General features: G+C 34.3%; 1 long non-coding RNA gene across 1 annotated transcript in view; it reads right to left on the bottom strand.

Moving 5' to 3' along the window:
- Nucleotides 1-12,088, bottom strand: part of LOC125614909 — a 20,034-nt gene extending 7,946 nt beyond the window's left edge. The window contains exons 1-2 of the long non-coding RNA XR_007345484.1: nt 11,787-12,088; nt 11,215-11,332 (exon numbers count right to left, since the gene is read on the bottom strand). This is a non-coding gene — a long non-coding RNA (uncharacterized LOC125614909). The remainder of the gene's footprint in view (nt 1-11,214; nt 11,333-11,786) is intronic.
- Nucleotides 12,089-13,897: the final 1,809 nt, after the last annotated feature.

Here is a 13,897-nt window from a genome sequence, read left to right as displayed (position 1 = left end):
CATCAAAGGCCACAGAATAGATATTACTTTTAGATCAATAGTATGAATATCATAGAAATATTAAAAGTGACAGTGCAGCTATTAAATCAATTTCAGAAGGCACACTATGAATGTAATAATAGTATTAGAGGCTATAAGGCACCTATTGTTTTAGTAAGGAATCTACACTAGGGATATCATATTAGCATAAAACACCACTGTGTAGTTTTTTAAATTATTTTCAGATGCTACAATACGGATATTATATGAGTATTAAAGGCAATAAGACAGCTCTTATATCAGTTTTAGATGCCACATGTATATCACAATAGAATTAAAAGCCACAGGGCTGCTATTATATCCATTTTCAATGCAATTCTATGATTACATTAATACAAAAGGCCACAGAGAAGCTATAATATTCATTTTCAATACTATAATATAGATATAATAATAGTATTAAATACCATTATGCAGCTATTATATTTTATTTATTTACTTACTTATTTATTTATTTATTTATCAGGGATTGAACTCAGGGGCACTTGACCACTGAGCAACATCATCAGCCCTATTTTGTAGTTTGTTTAGAGACAGGGTCTCACTGAGTTGCTTAATGCCTCACAGTGGCTGAGGCTGGCTTTGAACTCACAATTCTCCTGTCTCAGCCTCCCAAACCACTGGGATTACAGGCATGTGCCACTGAGCCTGGCTCATGATGTTTTTAAATGCTTTAGTAAGGATGTCATATTACCTATGAAATGCACATTGCAGATATTATATCAGCTTTGGACACTATATAATGGATATCATATAAATATTAAAGGCAGCTATCATATCAATTTTACATGCTGTAATAAGAATGTCATATTACTAATAAAGCCACAGGGAAGCTACTCTATCAGTTTTTAATGATCTAACATGAATATAATATCAGTATTAAAGACCACATGGTAGCTATTATATCACTTTTAGATGTAATTGTAAGAACATTACATTAGTATTAAAAGCTACAAAGATGTTATACTATATTTAGATGCTATGGTAAATATATAGGAATTAAAGGTCATAAGAGAACAATTATATTAGTTTAGATGCTATAATATGAATATCATAACAGTACAAAGGTAAGAGGACTGCTTTTAGATCATTAATAGATGCTATGATATGGATATCATATTAGTACTAAACGCCATAGGGCAGGAATTATATTCATATAATTGCTATAAATGAACTTTATGTAATATTAAAAGGCCACAGGAGAATTATTATTTTAGTATTAGGGGTCACAGTATTGATACTGAATTAGTATTAAAGGCCATAGGGCATCTATTATATTAGCATTAGATGCTATTGAATGGATATTAATATGAACAGCCACAAAGAGCTATAATATTCCATTAACAGGCCACAGTATGGATAAAATATTAATGGCAAATGCACAGGATGCACAAGGATGCTCTTTCAGTACTTTGAGATGTTGTAGTATACATATTACATTAATATTAAAGCTCCAAAGTTCAGTTATTATATTAGTTTTGTATGCTATGTGATGACTATCTTATTAGTATAAGGAATTATATTAGTTTAGGTACTATACTTTGGATAACAGATGACTATTTTTTTAAAGAGAGAGAGAAAGAGAGGAGAGAGAGGAGAGAGGAGAGAGGGGAGAGAGAGAGAGAGAGAGAGAGAGAGAGGAGAGAATTTTTAATATTTATTTTTCAGTTTTCAGTGGACACAACATCTTTATAAAATAATATGTGGTGCTGAGGATCGAGCCCAGTGCCCTGTGCATGCCAGGTTAGTGCATTACCACTTGAGCCACATCCCCAGCCCAACAGATTAGTATTAAATGCCAGAGGTCAGCTATTATGTTAACTTTATATGCTATCATATGGATATGCTATATTATAAGGTTTATTGCTATCATATGGATATTTCACTTAAAATGACAAGAAGGCTATTTTATTAGTTTTAGAGTGCATAATACGGATAAATTACTAATGTTAAATGCCACAGTCTAGCTATTAGATTAGTTTTAGGAGTTATAGTTGGGTATCATATTACCTATAAGAGCCACAGGGCTAATATTTTATCAGTTTTAGATGCTACTATGGGTATCATATAAATATTAAGACCAAAGAGCAACTATTATATCAAGTTAAGATGCTATAATAAGGATATCTATTGATATTAAAGGATACAGAGCAGCTATTATATCAATTTTAGATGCAATATTATGTATTACATTAGCTTTAAGGGCCACAGGGAAGATATTATATTAGATTGAAATGTTATAATATGGATATTACTTTAGTATAAAAGGCTATAGGGAGGCTATAATGTTAGTTTTGGATGTTATGGCATGAATATTATATTAACATTAAATGTCACAGGGAAACTATTATATATCAGTTTTAGATGTTACACTCTTAATATCATATTAGTATTAAAGGCATCAGGGCAACTATTGTATTTGTTTTAGATCTATGACATGTATGTTATGATTTCAGTCATCTTTTTCACTGCTTTGACCAAAGGACCTGACAAGAACAATTTTAAAGGAGGAAAAGTTCATTTAGGGGCTCACAGTTTCAGAGATCTCAGCCAATAGATGGCCAACTCTATTCCTTGGGGCTTAAGGTGGGGCAGAAGAATGTGGTGAAGGAAAGTGGTGATCAGGAAGCAGAGAACCTAAGCTCAGCTCATCAAATATGTACCCCAAAGGCACAGCCTCAATGACCCACCTCCTCCAGCTACACACTATCAGCCTGCAGTTACCACTCAGTTAATTCCTTCAGAGGATTACTAATTTGGGTTAAGGCTCTCATAACCCATCATTTCACCTTTAAACTTCCTTAAATTGTCTCACACATGAGCATATCCAAACCAATTATTTGGTATTAAGGCCACAGTGCATCTATTATTTTAAATGCTGCAGTATGGATATTATATTAATATTAAAGGCCACAGGGTAGCTAATATATTTTATTAGCTTTGGATACTATAGGATGGATATCATATAAATATCAAAGGCCACAGTGACAACTATTGCATCAGTTTCAGATGTTCCAATATGAATATCATATTAAAATTAAACACTTCAGGTCAATAATTATGTACTATTAGATACTCAAGAATGGATATCATGTTAGCATTAAAGTCAACATGGCAGTATATTGATTTTAACACTATCCTATAAATATCATATTAGTTTAATGGCCACAAAGCTGATATTATATTAGTTTAAGGTGATACAATATCATATTAATACTATAGGACCTATTTACCAGTTTTATATGAAGCACGTATTTATCAGTTTTATATTTATAATATGTATATTAAATGAATATTAAATTTCATAAGAAACTTATTAAATTGGCTTCACAGGTTATAGGAATGATGTAACATTAATATTAAAGGCCACAGGACANTATCTATCTATCAATCAGGGATTGAACTCAGGGGAAATTGACCACTGAGCAACATCATCAGCCCTATTTTGTAGTTTAGAGACAGGGTCTCACGGAGTTGCTTAATGCCTCACAGTGGCTGAGGCTGGCTTTGAACTCACAATTCTCCTGTCTCAGCCTCCCAAACCACCGGGATTACAGGCATGTGCCACTGTGCCTGGCTTATAATGTTTTTAAATGCTTTAGTAAGGATGTCATATTAGCTATGAAATGCACATTGCAGATATTATATCAGCTTTGGACACTATATTATGGATATCATATTAATATTAAAGGCAGCTATCATATCAATTTTATATGCTGTAACAAGAATGTCATATTACTAATAAAGCCACAGGGAAGCTACTCTATCAGTTTTTAATGATATAACATGAATATAACATCAGTATTAAAGACCACATGGTAGCTATTATATCACTTTTAGATGTAATTGTAAGAATATTACATTAGCATTAAAAGCTACAGAGATGTTATACTAGATTGAGATGCTATGGTAAAAATATAGGAATTAAAGGTCATAAGAGAACAATTATATTAGTTTAGATGCTATAATATGAATATCATAACAGTACAAAGGTAAGAGGACTGCTTTTAGATCATTAACAGATGCTATGATATGGATATCATATTAGTACTAAAGGCCATAGGGCAGGAATTATATTCATATAATTGCTATAAATGAATATTATGTAATATTAAAAGGCCACAGGAGAATTATTATTTTAGTATTAGGGGTCACAGTATTAATACTGAATTAGTATTAAAGGCTATAGGGCATCTATTATATTAGCATTAGATGCTATTGAATGGATATTAATATGAACAGCCACGAAGAGCTATAATATTCCATTAACAGGCCACAGTGTGGATAAAATACTAATGGCAAATACACAGGATGCACAGGGATGCTCTTTCAGTACTTTGAGATGTTGTAGAATACATATTACATTAATATTAAAGCTCCAAAGTTCAGTTATTATATTAGTTTTATATGCTATGCGATGACTATCCTATTAGTATAAGGAATTATATTATTTTAGGTACTATACTTTGGATAAGAGATTACTATTTTTTTTAAAGAGAGAGAGAGAGAGAGAGAGAGAGAGAGAGAGAATTTTTTAATATTTCTTTTTCAGTTTTCAGTGGACACAACATCTTTATTTTATTTTATGTGGTGCTGAGGATCAAGTCCAGTGCATGCCAGGTCAGAGCATTACCGCTTGAGCCACATCCTCAGCCCAACAGATTACTATTAAATGACAGAGGTCAGCTATTATGTTAACTTTATATGCTATCATATGGATATGCTATATTATAGGGTTTATCCATATCTATCATATGGATATTTCACTTAAAATGACAAGAGGGCTATTTCATTAGTTTTAGAGGGCATAATATGGATAAAATATTAATGTTAATTGCCACAGTCCAGCTATTATATTAGTTTTAGGAGATATAGTTTGGGTATCATATTACCTATAAGGGCCACAGGGCTAATATTTTATCAGTTTTAGATGCTATTATGGGTATCATATAAATATTAAGGCCAAAGAGCAACTATTATATCAAATTAAGATGCTATAATAAGGATGTCTATTGATATTAAAGGATACAGAACACCTATTATATCAATTTTAGATGCAATAGTATGTATTACATTAGCTTTAAGGGCAACAGGGAATACATTATATTAGCTTGAAATGCTATAATATGGATATTACTTTAGTATAAAGGGCTATAGGGAGGCTATAATGTTAGTTTTGGATGTTATGGCATGAATATTATATTAACATTAAATGTCACAGGGAAACTATTATATATCAGTTTTAGATGTTACACTCTTAATATCATATTAGTATTAAAGGCATCAGGGCAACTATTGTATTTGTTTCAGATCTATGACATGTATGTTATTATTTCAGTCATCTTTTTTGCACTTTGACCAAAGGACCTGACAAGAACAATTTTAAAGGAGGAAAAGTTCATTTAGGGGCTCACATTTTCAGAGATCTCAGCCAATAGATGGCCAACTCTATTCCTTGGGGCTTAAGGTGGGGCAGAAGAGTGTGGTGAAGGAAAGTGGTGATCTGGAAGCAGAGAACCTAAGCTCAGCTCACCAAATATGTACCCCAAAGGCACAGCCTCAATGACCCACCTCCTCCAGCTACACACTATCAGCCTGCAGCTACCACTCAGTTAATTCCTGTCAGAGGATTACTAATTTGGGTTAAGGCTCTCATAACCCATCATTTCACCTTTAAACTTCCTTACATTGTCTCACACATGAGCATATCCAAACCAATTATTTGGTATTAAGGCCACAGTGCATCTATTATTTTAAATGCTGCAGTATGGATATTATATTAATATTAAAGGCCACAGGTAGCTAATATATTTTATTAGCTTTGGATACTATAGGATGGATATCATATAAATATCAAAGGCCACAGGACAACTATTGCATCAGTTTCAGATGTTCCAATATGAATATCATATTAGAATTAAACACTCCAGGTCAATAATTATGTACTATTAGGTACTCAAGTACAGATATCATGTTAGCACTAAAGTCAACATGGCAGTATATTGATTTTAATACTATCCTATAAATATCATATTAGTTTAATGACCACAAAGCTGATATTAGTTTACGGTGATACAATATCATATTAATACTATAGGACCTATTTACCATTTTTATATGAAGCACATATTTATCAGTTTTAGATTTATAATATGGATATTAAATGAATATTAAATTTCATAAGGAACTTATTAAATTGGCTTGACAGGTAATAGGAATGATGTAACAATAATATTAAAGGCCACAGGACATCTATTACATCAGTTTTGGAGGCTATAATATTAGTATCAAAAGCTACAGGGGAGCTATTAGTTTAACATGCTTTAGCATGGATGTCACTTAGTATTAAATTCTATTGCACAGCTACTTACTTGTTTTATATATTATAGTTTGCATCTATTAGTAATAAAGACCTCTGATATCAATTTTTTTTGCTATAATATGAAATCATATTAATATTAAAGGCCACAGAACAGTTATTTAATCAGTTTTCCATGCTATAGTATGAATAACAAACCAGTAATAAAGGCCACAAGACAGGTATTATATTAAATTTAGAGGTTGCACTATGAATATTATGATATTAAAGTCTAGAGGACAGCTATCATATTAGTTTTGGATGCTACACTATCAATATTAAAGGACACAAGGAAGTTATTAGTTTTTCATGCTATATTATATCAGCACTAAAGACCACAGAGCAGTTATTACTTTAGTTTTAAAGAGCACAATATGTTTATCATATTACATATCATATTAAAGGGCCCAGGCAGCTACTATATTAAGTTTAGGAGCTACAGTATGGATATTATATTAGTATTAAAGTCCACAAGGTATCTATTATACTAGTTTTAAATCCAACACTATGGATATAATATGTGTCCTAAGGACACAGGACATATGTAATATTAATTGAAGATGCTATATTATGGATATAATATTAATATTTAAAGCCAGAAATCATCTATTATGTAACATATGCTATTATAGGGATATTATACTAAGATTAAAAGACACAAATCATCTATTATGTTATCTTGAGTTGCAGTAGCATGGATATCATATTGGTATTTAAAGACACAGTGCCACTATTTTATTAGTATTGGATATACTGTAGCACAGATATTATATTAATATAAAAGCCACTGGGAAGCTATTATATTAATTTTGATGCTATACTATAAAAATTGTAATAGTTTTAAAGTTACAGGGCAGCTACTATATTAGTTTTAGATGATAAATTAGCTATTATATCAGTTTCAGAGGCTACAGTACAAATATGTTAGTATTACAGTGAACAGGTTAGATATTATATTAGCATATAAATGTCATAGGGAAGCTACTAAATTAGTTCAATATGCTATAATATTGACATTGCATTGATATGGAAGACCACAATTCAGCTATTGTATCAGCTTTAAATACTGTAGTATGAATACCTATTAGCATTAAAGGCCACAGGGCACTATTATTCTAGTTTTAGAAGCTTTGGTATGGATATTGTATGGCTATTATAGATTACAGGCAGCCATTTCATTAGATTTAGATCAACAGTATAGATATTTTATTAATATTAAACTTTTATATTCTGTTATAATTATTATATTACTATGAAATTCTACAACGCTGCTATATTATCAGTTTTTGGTGCTATAGTATGTATGCACTATCAGTATTAAAACTTCACTTGAAGTTATTACTTTAATTTCAGAGGCCACAGATTTTATCTCAATATTAAAGGCTACCAGGCAGCTATTATGTCAGTTTTAGATGCTACAGTATGGATATTATGTTAATATTATAGGTCACAGAGCAGCTATTATATTAGTTTTTGGAAGGTATAGTATGGACATCTTTAATATTAAACACAACAGGCACCTATTAGTCTTAGGTACTATAGCATGGATATTATTAGTATTCAAGACCACAGGGAAGCTATTATAATATTTTCTAGGTACCATAGTGCATATCATATTACTCTTGAAGGCAAAAAGGAAGCTATTTTATTCATTTTAGAGTCTACAGTATGGATATAATATTAGAATAAAAGGCTACATGGAGACTATAATGATGCTACATATGGATAAAATTAGTATTAAAAGGCTACAGGACAGCTATTCTGTTAGTTTCAGAGGACAAAGTATTGATATTATACTAAAGTCAAAGGCTACAGGGCAGCCATTATATTAGTATTAGATGCTATAGTATGGCTATCATATGACATTTATAGGCCACAGGGCACATGTTTTATTACTTTTAGATGCTATAATATGGATATTAGTAGTAAGGACCAAAATTCAGATATTATATTGGATTTATGTGCTATAGTATGGACATTATAAAAGTATTAAAGACCACAGGGCAGCTGCTATAGTACTTTAGGATGCTATCGTATGCATATTACATTGATATTAAAAACCAAAGTCAGCTACTGTTACTTTTAGATTGCATATTATAGATATCATATGATCATGAAAAGACACAAAACAGCTCTTAATATATTAAGTTTATGTGCTTCTCTGTGGAGATTTTACTATTACTGGAATTCACTGGGCTGATACTATATTAGTCGTAGATGCTATAATCTGGATATTACATTATAATATCAATAGTATGGGTAAATATTAAAGGTCACAGGGAAGATATTATTATATTAGCATTAGATGCTACAATATGGATATCATGTTGGCATGAAGTTCACAGGACAGCTAATATATTAGTATAAAATACTATAGAATTGATATAACATCAGTATTAAAGGTTACAGTAGAGCAATCATATTTATTTTACATGGTGTATTAGGATATTATATTAGTATTAAATTCCACAGGGAATCTATTACACTAGTTTGTCATGTTATAGTACTGATACCACATTGATGTTAAATGTCACTTTCCTGATACAATATTAGCTTTAGATTCTAGAATAAGGATATTACATTAGTATGAATTGCCACAGGGAAGCTATTTTATCAATTTTATAATAGTTGGATATCATGTAAGTATTTAAAGTCACAAGGTAGCATTTATATCACTTACATTTTATAGTATTGATTTTATACTAGTATTAAAGTCCACAGGGCAGTTATTATATCACTTTTTGATGCAATAGTGTGGGTAAATATTAATATTAAAGGCCAAAGGATTAGGGTTAGTGCCCATGGATTCAATGCCCAGTACCCTCCCCCCAAAAAGATTAAACTACTCTAAAGTAAAGCCTTAGTACATGGTTATATTTTCTCAAACACCTACTTGTTTAATTATTCATACAGTTATTACTAGTAACTGACACTCTTAGCTAGTTCTGTATTTTATTACGAACATTTATAACACAAAAATCAAATAGTTCAAAGTAATATAAAATTCAAAGTATGTGGGCTGGGGTTGTAGCTCAGTGATAGACAACTCACCTAGCATGTGTGAGGTGCTAGGTTTGAGCCTCAGCACCACATAAAAATAAATAAATGAAAATGAAGGCATTGTGTCCAACTAAAAAAATTTTTTTTAAAAATTCAAAGTATATGCCTCTTTTACATATTTCATGTTGAAGTAATAACATATGTTAACTTATTATATTTTTATGCTGTCACTAGGTTCTAGGTTTTCCTTCTTAAAACGTGATCACTACAGAGGAAAAAAATGACATTTTGGAGATTTTATTTCAAATCATGGTTTAACTTTCCTGAAAGAGTGACTTTATAAAAAAAAAGATGTCTAATTGCAAACTGACTCACTGTGACTGAATCACTTATCCGAAAGAATCCTTGTCTCTATTTTATTTCTATGCATACATTTTAGCAGCAATATAATCAAATATTTGTGACTGGGACAAATAGTCATAGAATATTCATTTCCTCCAAGACCTCTACAGGAAGTGGTGAGCCAAGAGAAGCAGAGGTGTCAGATCAGTCCAGGAGTGATATTAGATGCTGCTGTGTTGTGGGAAACTCTACCTCTTAGAAATCACAAGGAGCTATGGATGCCCAAACTCTTGCATGAGTCTAAATCTAGTTGAAATTGTAAGTAATTTTATTGTCACTAGCTCATCATGAAGCTAATGACAACTAAAGGATCTATGGGGCTGGGGATGTAGCTCAGTGGTAGAAAGTTTTCCTAGCATGCAGGAAGCCCTAGGACCAACCCCCAGAACCACAAAAGAAAAAAAAAAGAATTTGTATCTTATTTGTGTAATCAAATAGAAAACAAATAATCACTCCTCTTAAGGAAACATGTTGGACCTAAAACACTTGAGACTCTCAGAATCAAAATACTCTCCTTATAGTGTATTGCATACCTAGACCATCATGAACAGTGGTGTCACATCATAAAGCATGTTCACATCAAGCATACCATCAAAACAACAAAAAAGGCTTTATTGACTGTTGATAAGAAAAATGAACATAACCTAGCTTAGGAAATTATTAACACAACATTAGGATAACATTAGGATAAAATGTAATCATGGCATTTCCCACATGTAATAACTCTAAATACTAATAAATACATAATTTCAAAAGAAAGTCAAGTTTCTGAAATCAAAAGCAAACTGATACATTTTTAAATAAGATTTTGAACAGAGGCAAAACAAAGAGTTCTCCCACAAGAATTCCTGACAACATAAAGTATCATGCTCATTAGAAGGCCCATCCCTTTGTATGCAAGGAATAAGAGAACTTTCTGATGAATGTAGAACTTTAATAGGACATATGGACATGCTTTCTAAATTTTAAAGAAGAAAAAATATCTTTTTTTAAAAAAGCTTATTTTTAGTAAATGTATCTGAATTGCAAAAAAGCAGCTACTGACTTGTCTCTTACATTTTGTAATGATTTGTATCTCAGGAAATTTCATCTATAGTGGTTTTAAATATCATGAAATATCAATAGTTGACATTAAAAATATCATCCCTCTTCTCTTTTAAAACTGATTTGAAATTTTCTTAGAATAATTTCACATGAATTTGGAAGAGGCACTGTGGTATATGTATGTATGTGGAAATACATGACCTTTTTTAAAAATCTTTATTTCTAGTTGTAGTTGGACATAATACCTTTGTTTTATTTACTTATTTTTATGTGGTACCGAGGATAGAACCCAGGTCCTTGCATGTGCTAGGTGAGTGCTCTACTACTGAGCCACAACCCCAGCCCCAATACATGATCTTTTCAAAGCATACCTCTCATGCTTGAGTCCTGTCAAAGACATCTTCTGTGTGTGTGGTGCTGGGATGGACTCTATGGCCTCTCACATGCCAGGCAAGTGCTCTGCTCTGCACATCCAGTCTCCAAAGATACCTTAATAAGTGGAAATTAATTAAAATCATTTGATTATGAGCATTTTCAAACAATATAATTCTCTCAAACAAGCCAATTCTCTCAATCAAAAACAAAGTAAGCTAAAAGTAATTTTAAAAATATTCCTTATAAAAAAATAGAAGTCCACAGAATTAAAAATTCTATAAAGAGCTAGAATGTGGTGCAAAGGCAGAGCATTTGCCTGGCATGTGTCAGGCCCTGGGTTCAATCCTCAGCACCACATATAAATAAACAAAATAAATAAATAAAATAAAAAGATCCACTGACAACTAAAAAAAAATATTTTAAAAATTCTGTAGAAAACTGAAAGAATATTAATCAAAAATTGAATTGGAAAAAATGTATTGCACAGAACTGGAGACCTGGAGGCCATGGGGAATTATATTACAAAATAACTCTAAAATAAGAAAATGAATCAATTAGCATACAAAACCTTGGACTGGTACTTAGAGTTCCCCCACTGGATGGGATCCTGGGATCATCAGGGCTCAAGGCTGACTGTCATCTGCCCTTTAACAAATTCTGATTTTATTTCAAATGTTCATGATCTATAGAGAAAATAAAAAGAGAGAAAGGTGACTTTTCTAATGTTATTTTATGGTATATCGAATTCTGATACAGTCAAGATAATTCATCCAATGCAGGATGTCAGTGTTTACACAACGGACGTTATTTGTGCACCATTACAAATATACTGCCAATTAGCACAGCAGCCAGGGAGCTGCTCATCCTAGCAGCAGGGACAGAGTCTGGAGGAGGGGGAGGGAATGTCAGGAGGAGGAGGGGACCTGGAAGATAAGTGGGGTCTGGAGAAGAGGCAGGGTCTTAAAGAGGAGGAAGATTGGGCTGGAGTTATGGCTCCCTGGTAGAGCACTTGCCTAGCATGTGTGAGGCACTGGGTTCAAACCTTAGCACCACATAAAAATAAACAAACAAAATAAAGGCATTGTGTCCACGTGCAATAAAAAAAAATAAAAAGAGGAGGAGGGTGAGGACTGGAGGAGGGGCAGGACACGAAGAAGGGAAAGATCTGGAGGACAAACAGGGTCTGAAGGAGGGGGATAATGAGCCACAAGGGGGCAGGGCCTGGCAGATGGGTGAAACCTGAGGGAGGAACAGGCCCTAGAACATGAGTAGGACATAGAGGAGAGACAGGGTAGGAAGGAGGGGGAAGGTGGTTCAGGAGGACAAGCAGGGCCAAAGAATATGGGTGGGGTCTGGAGAGGGAGGCCTTAGCAAGAGGGTCCTGGAGGGGTGGCTTCTTGCTAATTAAACTCTCCACCAAAAGAAAAATGTGTGGCAGTGGCAGCTCAGTGGTAGAGTGCTTGCCTAGCATGTGTGAGGCACTGGGTTTGATCCTTAGCACCACATAAAAATAAATAAAATAAATGTATTGTGCCCTTCTAAAATTAAAAAAAAAATTTGAACAAAACTAAGCAAAGATTAAAGAAAAACTGTGGTTCATTATTAAAAATACAGGGGATGTATTTTTAATAAATTCTGGCTTTGTTAGAAGTAATATATTTAAACCTAAGCGGATCAGAAGGCTGAGGCAGAAGGATCTTGAGTTCAAAACCAGTCTCAACAAAAGCAAGGCATGAAGCAACTCAGTGAAACCCTATCTCTATAATACAAAATAGGGTTGCCCCACACCAGGCATCTCCCTCAGGCTGCTCTGAGGAGAACGGAACCCCGGGTGTCCCTAGAGACACAACCCACAAGGCTCCCCACACCAGGAGTCTTCCTCAGATAACTGAAGACAAGGGAACCCCAGGCGTCACTAGAGATGTGACCCAAGAGAGTCCCCACACTTGTGTCTCCTCCAGACCACTCTGAGGAGAAGGGAACCCCAGGCCTACTTAGAGACATGAACTGTGAGAGTCCCCAACCCTGGCATCTCCCTCAGGAAATCCTGGAAACCCTAGAAACATGCCACACGAGGGTCCCCAAGACAGGCATCCCCCTCAGGCTGCTCTGAAGACAAAGAAACCCCAGGCATTCCTAGAGCCATGACTCACTAAGTCTCTAAGCCAAGAGTCTGCTGAGGCTGCTCTGAGGAGAAGGGAGCTCCAGGAGTCACTGGAGGCATGACCCATGAGGATCCCCAACCTGGGTGTCTCTATCAATCTGCTCTGAGAAGGGAGCTCTGCCCCTCTCTGTGGAGTGACCCAACACTCCAGTGAACTGGGGCTCTACCGGGTTGGTCCTGAGTGGGAAGCCAGCTCTCCTAACTCTCAGGGAGGCAGCATTAAAGATGGTGGCGAGGCCCTGCCCCTTCTTGACCACGCCCCTTTGGCCATGTGCACGTGCTCCAGCAGGAGCTGCTCACTGCTCAGAGGCGGGGCCTCTCCCAGCTCCCTGGTGAATGTCAGCACCTTCTTCCACCCTCAGCAGTTACTGAATAAAATATGTTCCCACCGCTCTAACTAGGTCTGGCTGTGGCACCATGAGTAGTGGAATCTCAGGAGAGGAGAAATGGAGTCCAGGAGACCCCCTCCCTGCACTCCACCAGGCCAAGGGCTGCAGCAGCCTGAGCCAGGGGGG

The sequence above is a fragment of the Marmota marmota genome, unplaced genomic scaffold, assembly GCF_001458135.2.
Source record: "Marmota marmota marmota unplaced genomic scaffold, marMar, whole genome shotgun sequence".
NCBI lineage: Eukaryota > Metazoa > Chordata > Mammalia > Rodentia > Sciuridae > Marmota > Marmota marmota.
This window is presented reverse-complemented; position numbering and strand designations above follow the sequence as displayed.